At 38.8% G+C, this 8,722-nt stretch overlaps 1 pseudogene; it reads left to right on the top strand.

The window, feature by feature from the left end:
* The first annotated feature begins 260 nt into the window (after window positions 1–260).
* LOC101344309 (telomeric repeat-binding factor 1-like) lies at window positions 261–2,535 on the top strand (annotated as a pseudogene).
* The last annotated feature ends 6,187 nt before the right edge of the window (window positions 2,536–8,722 follow it).

Here is an 8,722-nt window from a genome sequence, read left to right as displayed (position 1 = left end):
AAAAAAGCAACACCAGCAGCCAACAAAAGGCACTCAAGGAGCCAGCCAGTGTGGTTGGGTGAATCCAAGTGACACCCGGGTGAAGGTCGTGCTTCACAGCCAAGAGACTGTGGTTGCAGGAAGCAGAGGAGGCTAAATGGGGGTGAAGAAGGGGGGGGGAGCCTATATCGCTGGTTACTGGTTGTTCTGTCTCCTGCTGGAAGCTCCATGAAGTTGCTTTCTCATACTCCCTGTTCGCAGATCTCTGATAGGAGTCCACAATGGAGGATCCAGGCTGTGGTAGCTGATAGGGGACCTCTGCATGTATCTCTCCTCGCTCTCTGTTCTCGGTCAGTTTTTTATTCCATTCTGTGCTTGGCTGAGTTCTTTATATCCTCATTTGATGCTTAGGGTTTCAGGATTGACCTGTGACTCTGTTTGACTTAGTTTTTCTGATCTTTTGCTGTGGAGTGATGGCGTGGTGTTTCTGACTATAGCGCCATGTTCTCTGGAAGTGGCCAGAGGACAATTTATAGCAATTGATACACACATCAAAAAAGAAGAAAGGGACAAAATCAAAACATTAACTACAGGGGGACCTCATACCATCAAGAAAGCAGTGCCAGGAGCAGAGAGCATCCTTTGGACCGGGGTCCCTGAACCAAGAAGCTCCTAGTCTGGGGGAACACTGATGAGAAGGCTGAGAGAGAGAAAGCCTTCCCCTGGAGCTGACACCTTGAATTTTGACTTGTAGCCTACTTTGACTATGAGGAAATAAACTTCTCTTCCTTAAAACCATCCACTTGTGGTATTTGTGTCGTAGCAGCACTAGATGACTAAGACAGAATTTTCTACCGAGAGAGTGCGGTGCTACTGTAACAGATACCTAAAATGTGGAAGTGGTTTTAAAACTGTGAATGAATACACGTGTGGCAGTGACAGAGGACCAGCAGCAGCAGAGAACCAACAGCAGCAGAACCAGGAGACCAGTGCAAGACGCCGCTGGAACCAACACACGGAGTGAGAGAGCTGAGTGCCTGTGTGCAGGAGGCTTCCTGGCAGAGTGGGGTGCCTCTGGGCACTTATCGGTGGATCTAGGCTTGCCGACCCATGGAGCGAGACAGCTGAGTGTCTGTGTGCATAAGGCTTTCTGGCAGAGTGGGGTGCCTCCGGGCACCTATACCGGTGGAGCTGCTGAGCTTTGGAACAATTGCCCAAGCAGGGAAGATGCAGGTGTGAGGCCTGAGGGCCGAGAGGTCATAGGAAGCAGAAGCTGAAGAGACAAGGGATTCAAGAAGCGGAGCTGCTTCAGTCTCAAAAGATGCACAGTTTGAAAGTGATGAACGAACTACACCCTTGAAATCAGCCCTGTTGATTTGGGATTCAATTGTAAAGGAACATCACAAACTTCATGAAGAAATACAGAATTTAATTAAAAGTCAGGCTATACATGTTTGTATGAAAAGTGGCAATTTCAAGGAAGCAGAAGAAGTCTTTGAAAGAATATTTGAAGACCCAAATTCTTATTCACCTTTAAAAAGAAAATTGCTTACAATAATCTCTCAGAAAGTTGCATTCCATTCCATTTTTCAACACTTCCGCTACAGCCACATGATGGAGAAAATTAAGAGTTATGTGAATTACGTGCTAAATGAAAAATCATCGACTTTTCTAATGAAGGCAGCAGCAAAAGTAGTGGAAACTAAAACAGCAAGAACATTAACTTCTCGAGATAAACCTAATAGTAATGACAGTGAAATGGAGACTCCAGCTAATTTGGATATAGGAGAAAGTGTTAGTGACAAACAGTCTGCGGTAACTTAATCCTCAGAGGGTACAGTATCCTTATTGAGGTCCCACAAGAATCTCTTCTTATCTAAGTTTAACCATGGAAGCCAACTACAAGATCCTGATGAGAAAGAGGAAAGAATGGAAACTCTTCAAAGTAGAAGAAAGAAAGAAGACAGTAGAAGATCCAGTAAATGCAAGACAAGATACACTTTAAATAATCAGCTGGTAACTTCTGAAAAACATCGATCTAGGAAAAAACAGGCATGACTTTGGGAAGAAGACAGGAATCTGAGATGTGGCATGAGGAAATATGGAGAGGGAAACTGGACTAAAATACTATTACATTATAAATTCAGCAACCACACAAGCGTCATGTTAAAACACAGATGGAGGACTATGAAGAAACTAAAACTGATTTGCTCAGACAGTGAAGAAGACTGAATGTGTTTTTAAAAGCTTGATAAAAGGAGGACTGTTAAATATTTTGATCACTGCATTTGTTGTGATTTTACTGGTCACTGTTGTATCTTAAAATTTTTATTTAAAGTATTACAGTATTTTTCTGTGAAACCAAGTCATTTAATTCATTTAAGGATTGTGCTACTACAGTAAAATCATGTACCATCATTTATATTTTTAAGAATCTTTTTACTTTGATGAAATGTATAATTGTGAACCCTGCCTCACTCAATGTCTACTCCCAAATCCTGCTCCAATAAAAAAAGAATGAAAAAAAAGAAAACATTAACTACACAACTCAAACAAATAGAAAGAGAATAGCAAAAAAAGACCCACAGCCACCAGAAGAAAGGAAATAATAAACATCAGAGCAGAAATAAATGAAATAGAAAAACAATAGAAAGAATCAACAAAACCAAAAGTTGGTTGTTTGAAAGGATCAACAAAAGCGACAAACCACTGGCCAAACTGACCAAAGAAAAGCAGGAGAGGATGCAAATAACCCAAATAAGCAATGAAATGGGGGACATTACAACAGACCCAACTGAAATAAAAGGCTCATAACAGAGTAGTATGAAAAACTATACACCAACAAATTTGAAAACCTAGAGGATATGGATAAATTTCTAGAAACACACTATCTACCCAAACTGCAACAAAGTGATATTGAATATCTGAACAGACCCATAACAAGAGAAAATATTGAAAAGGTAATCAAGAACTCCCAACAAAAAAAAGCCCTGGCCCTGATGGCTTCACTGGAGAATTCTACAAACATTCAGAGAAGAGCTTATACCAGTACTACACAAATTATTTCCAAACATAGGAAATGAAGCAACACTTCCGAACTCATTGTATGAAGCCAGCATAATGCTGATACCAAAACCAAACACACTAAAAAAAAAAAAAAAGAAAGAAAATTACAGACCAATATCTCTCATGAATATAGGTGCAAAAATTCTCAACAAAATTCAAGCTAATAGAATTGAGCATCGTATGAAAAAAATAATACACCACAACCAAGCAGGATTCATACCAGGTATAAAAAGATGGTTCAACATTAGAAAATCAATCAATGTAATCCACCAGATAAATAAAAGGAAAGAAAAAAATTACCTGATCATCTCAATCTACACAGAAAAGGCATCTGACCAAGTCCAACACCCATTCCTGAGAAGAACTCTCAATAAAATAGGTATAGAAGGGAAATTTCTCAACATAATAAAGGGCAGCATGCAAAACCAATAGTCAACATCATTCTTAATGGAGAGAGGCTAAAAACATTCCCCTTGAGAACAGGAACAAGATAAGGATGCCCTTTATCACCACTCTTATTTAACATTGTGCTGGAAGCCCTAGCTAGAGCAATAAGGCAAGAAAAAGAAATAAAGGGCATACAAATTGGTAATGAAGAAGTTAAACTGTCCCCATTTGCAGATGATATGATACTATACATAGAAAACCCAAAAGACTCCACGTGAAAACTACTGGAACTAATAGAAAGATTCAGCAGAATAGCAGAATGCAAAATAAACAGAAAAATCAGTTGTATTCCTATACACCAATAAAGAGAATGATGAAAAGGAAATCAGGAAAACAATATCATTTATAATAGCTCTTAAAAAAATAAAATAGTAATAAATCTAACCAGGGATGTGAAAGACATATAAAAGAAAACTACAAAACCCGACTGCAAAAAACCAAAAGAGATCTACATTAATGGAAAAATATACCATGCTCATGGATATGTAGACTCAACATTGTGAAAATGACAATTCTACCCAAAGCAACCTACAAATGCAATGCAATCCCCATCCAAATATCAACAACATTCTTTAAAGAGATGGAAAAACTAATCATTAACTTTATATGGAAAGGGAGGAGGCTCTGGATAAATAAAGCACTACTGAATAAGAAGAATAAAGTAAGAGGACTCACACTACCTGACCTCAGAAGCTACTATACAGCTATGGTAATAAAAACAGCCTGGTACTGGTAAAACGACAGATACATTGACCAATGGAACAGAATTGAGAACCCAGATGTCAATCCATACAGCTATGGTCACCTGATCTTCGACAAGGGCTCAAAGTCCATCAGATGAGGAACAGGCATTCTTTTTAACAAACAGTTCTGGCAAAACTGGATGTCCACCTGCAAAAAAATGAAATAGGACCCATACTTCACACCATACACAAAAACTAATTCAAAATGGATCAAAGACCTAAATATAAAGCCAAAAACTATAAAGTTAATAGAAGAAAAATTAGGATAAACACTACGGGAGCTAATATACGGCATTAGCACATTACAAACCATAAGCAACAATGCACAAACTCCAGAGATAAGCTAGATAACTGGGATCTTCTAAAAGTTAATCACTTATGCTCATCAAAAGACTTCACCAAAACAGTAAAAAGAGAACCTACAGACTAGGAAAAAATTTTTGGACACTGCATGTCATACAAAGGTCTAATCTCTAAAATCTATAAGAAAATCCAACACCTCTACAACAAAAAGACAAATAATCCAATTAAAAAATAGGCAAAGGAAATAAACAGACACTTTGCCAAAGAAGACATTCAAGTGGCCAATAGACACATGAGGAATTGCTCAAGATCACTAGCCATTAGAGAAATGCAAATCAAAACCACAATGAGATACCATCTCACCCCAGCATTACTGGCATGAATCAAAAATACTGGAAATAACAAATGTTGGAGAGGCTGCGAGGAGATCGTAAATCTTATGCACTGCTGGTGGGAATGCAAAATGGAACAACTATTTTGGAAAACAATATAAAGCTTCCTTAGAAAGCTAGAAATAGAAATACCGTATGATCCAGCAATCCCACTCCTAGGAAAATATCTTAGAGAAATAAGAGCCATCACACGAATAGACATATGCACACCCATGTTCATTGCAGCATTCTTCACAATACCAAAAAGATGGAAACCATCTAGATGCCCATCAACAGAAGAATGGATAAACAAACTATGGTACATACACACAATGGAGTAGTATGCAACGAGAAACAACAGCAATGAATCTGTGAAGCATTTCATAACATGGATGAAACTGGAGGACATTACGCTGAGTGAAATAAGTCAATCACAAAAGGACAAACATTGCATGAGACCACTACTGTAAAAACTCATGAAAAGGTTTACACACAAAAGGAAACAATCTTTGATGGTTACGAGGGATCGGAGGGGTGGGAGAGAGAAATACTAAATAGACAATAGATACGTGGTAACTTTGGTGAAGGATAAGACAGTATGCGATACTGGGGAAGCCAGCACAGCTTGTACAAAGCAAAGTCATGGAAGCTCCATAAGACACATCCAAACTCCCTGAGGGACTGAATTGGTGGGCTGAGGGCTGTGGGGACCATGGTCTCTGGGAACATCTAGCTCAATTGGCATAATATAGTTTATAAAGAAAATGTTCTACCTTCTACCTTATTGAGTAGCATCTGGGGTCTTAAAAGCTTGTGAGCAGCCATCTAAGATACTCCACTGGTCTCTCCCCTTCGGAAGCAAGGGAGAATGAAGAAAACAAGATACAAGGGAAAGATTAGTCTAAAGGACTAATGGATCACAACTACCACTGCCTCCACCAGACTGAGTCAAGCACAACTAGATGATGCCCGGCTACCACCGACTGCTCGGACATGGATCACAACAGAGAGTCCTGAGCAGAGCTGGAGAAAAATGTAGAACAAAATTCTAACTCACAACAAAAGATCAGACTTACTGGTCTGACAAAGACTGGAGAAACCCTGAGAGTATGGCCCCCAACACCCTTTTAGTTCAGTAATGAAGTCACTCCTGAGGTTCACCCTTCAACCAAAGATTAGACAACCCCATAAAACAAAATTTGACTAATGGGGCACAACAGCCCGGGGACAAGGACTAGAAGACATGAGGGGACAAGAAACCTGGTAATAGGGAACCCAAGGTCGAGAAAGGAGCGTGTTGACATGTCCTGGGGTTGTTACCCAAAGTCATAAAACAATATGTGTACCTACTGTTTAATGAGAACTATTTGTTCTGTAAACTTTCATCTAAAGTACAATTAAAGAAATTTTTTAAAAAAGAGAGATAAAAGGAAAGGGAAGCAAGCAGAGAGTTGGGGAACCTCACATCACCAAGAAAACAGCACTGGGAGCAGAGCATGTCTTTTGGACCTGGGGTTCCTGCAGAGAGAAGCTTCTAGTCCAGGGGAAGATTGCCGACAAGGATCTTCCTCCAGAGCTGACAGAGAAAGCCTTCCCCTGGTGCTGATGCCCTGAATGTGGACTTATAGCCTACTAGACTGTGAAAGACAAGATTTCTCTTTGTTAAAGCCAAAAAAGAAATCAAACAACGTATTGCACTGCGCAAATCTGCTGCAAAAGGCCTCTTTACCATTTAACATTAAATCTTGTTAAAATGCATATTTTTATTCAGAAGATGTGGGGTAAGGCCTGAGATTCTACACTGCTAGTAAGCTGCCAGATGATGTCAAAGCAGCTGGCTCACAGGCCGCATTTCAGATAGCAAGGAACTAAAGGAAGCTCATATGAAAAGAAGGTGTTATGGATTGAATTGTGTCCCCCCAAAATATATGTTGCAATCCTGATTGAGAACAAGGTTTTCTTTGTAATAATAAGGCTATATCAATGTAGGGTGTGTGCTAAACCTCATGACTTATGATTTATAAAAAGACTAGGTAGACATAGAGACAAGAAGCACAAACTGGAGAAGATAGATGCCATGTGAAGATTGCCAAGGAACCAACAAAAGCTGAGGCTACAGAAGCTAAAAGAGGCAAGGATCTTCCCCCAGACCCAAGAGAGCCTTCCCCTTTGGCTGGTGCCCTGAATTCAGACTTCTATCCTCCTAAACTGTGAAAATAAATTTCTGTTCTTTAAAGCCAAAAAAAAAAAAAAAAAGACCTCTTTACCATTTTCAAAAGTAAAGATGTCACTTTGATGAGTAAGGTGAGTCTGACCCAAGCTATGGTCTTTTCAATTGCCTCCTACGCATTTGAAAGCTGGACAATGAAAAAGAAAGACAAAAGAAGAATTGATGCATTTGAACTGTGGTGTTGGTGAAGAGTATTGAATATACTGTGGACTGTCAGAAAAATGAGCAAATCAGTTTTAGAAGAAATACAATCAGAATGTTCCTTAGAAGTGACGGGTGAGACTTTGGCTCACTTACTTTAGACATGTCATCAGGAAAAAAACAATCACTGGAAAAAAGACATGATGGTTGGTAAAGTAGAAAGTCAGAGAAAACAAGGGAAACCCTCAGTGAAATAGAGTGACACAACAGCCAAAGAAATGGACTCAAACATAGCAACAATCATGAAGATGGCTCAGGACTGAGCAACATTTCATTCCTTCACTATAGTTGGAGCCAACTCGACAGCATCTAACAACATTAAACCTTCAAGTGAAAATGTCAAGAAGGCTGTTGGATATAAAATTTTGTAGTTCAGAGGAGAGTTTCTGCATATAGATAGTATTTTGATCCATCAGAACCGAATGAGATGATCACATGAGCGATATAGATGGAAAGTAAAAGACAAACAAGCACTGAACTCTAAGTAATTGCAACATGAAGAAGTCATGGAGAAAAGGCGGGATCAGCCAAAGAAACTGAGGAGCAGCCATTGAGGTAGTTGGAAAACAAGAAGAATATGGTGTCCTGGAAGCCAAGCGAAGAACACATTTCAATGAAGATAGAAAGATCAAAAGTGTCAAATGCTACTGGCAGATCAAGTAAGACAAAGACTAAGAATTGACCATTAGATTTAGTAACATGATGGTTATTGAAGACCTTAACAAGGGCAGCTCTAGTGAAATGGTGAAGATAAAACTATAATTTTAATGAATTTCAAGATGAGAAGATTGGCATTTGTGATGGTTAAGATTGTGTGTCAACTTGACTGGGCCATGATTCTCCGTGTTTTAATGTAATCACTCCCATGATTGAATATACTCATCAGTATGACAAACTTTGAAGAATTCTGTTGTATAGAATTCAAGCCACATATTCAGTATCATGAAATACGCTATTAGAAGAAATACGGGTACGTGATGACTTTCATGAGCATCAAAGCCTTTGTAAGAAAGAAGAGGAAAAATCAAAAGGAGAAAGTAGGCTGAAATGAAGAGGTAGGAAAATAGGAGATGGATGGAATAGTTCTATTAGGATGATTCTAGTTGAATTTCTTTTATTTAACAAACACTGACATACTTACTGTGGGTCAAACATTATTCTAAGGATTTATAAATATAACTCATTTAATATTCTCCTCTTCTTTCAAACCTCAAAATTCATTTAAGATTGTTCTTTGTTCCCCAACTTTCAAACGTACTCAGAGAGGAGCCCACAATTTCTTTCTTCCCTGTTTATATAATCTCCTTAGGTAATTTTATCCAGCCTGTTACTTTAAATATCTATTTATTGATAACCTTAATTATGCATCTTCTAATCCCAAA

Source organism: Trichechus manatus, unplaced genomic scaffold, assembly GCF_000243295.1.
Source record: "Trichechus manatus latirostris isolate Lorelei unplaced genomic scaffold, TriManLat1.0 scaffold00073, whole genome shotgun sequence".
Lineage (NCBI taxonomy): Eukaryota > Metazoa > Chordata > Mammalia > Sirenia > Trichechidae > Trichechus > Trichechus manatus.
This window is presented reverse-complemented; position numbering and strand designations above follow the sequence as displayed.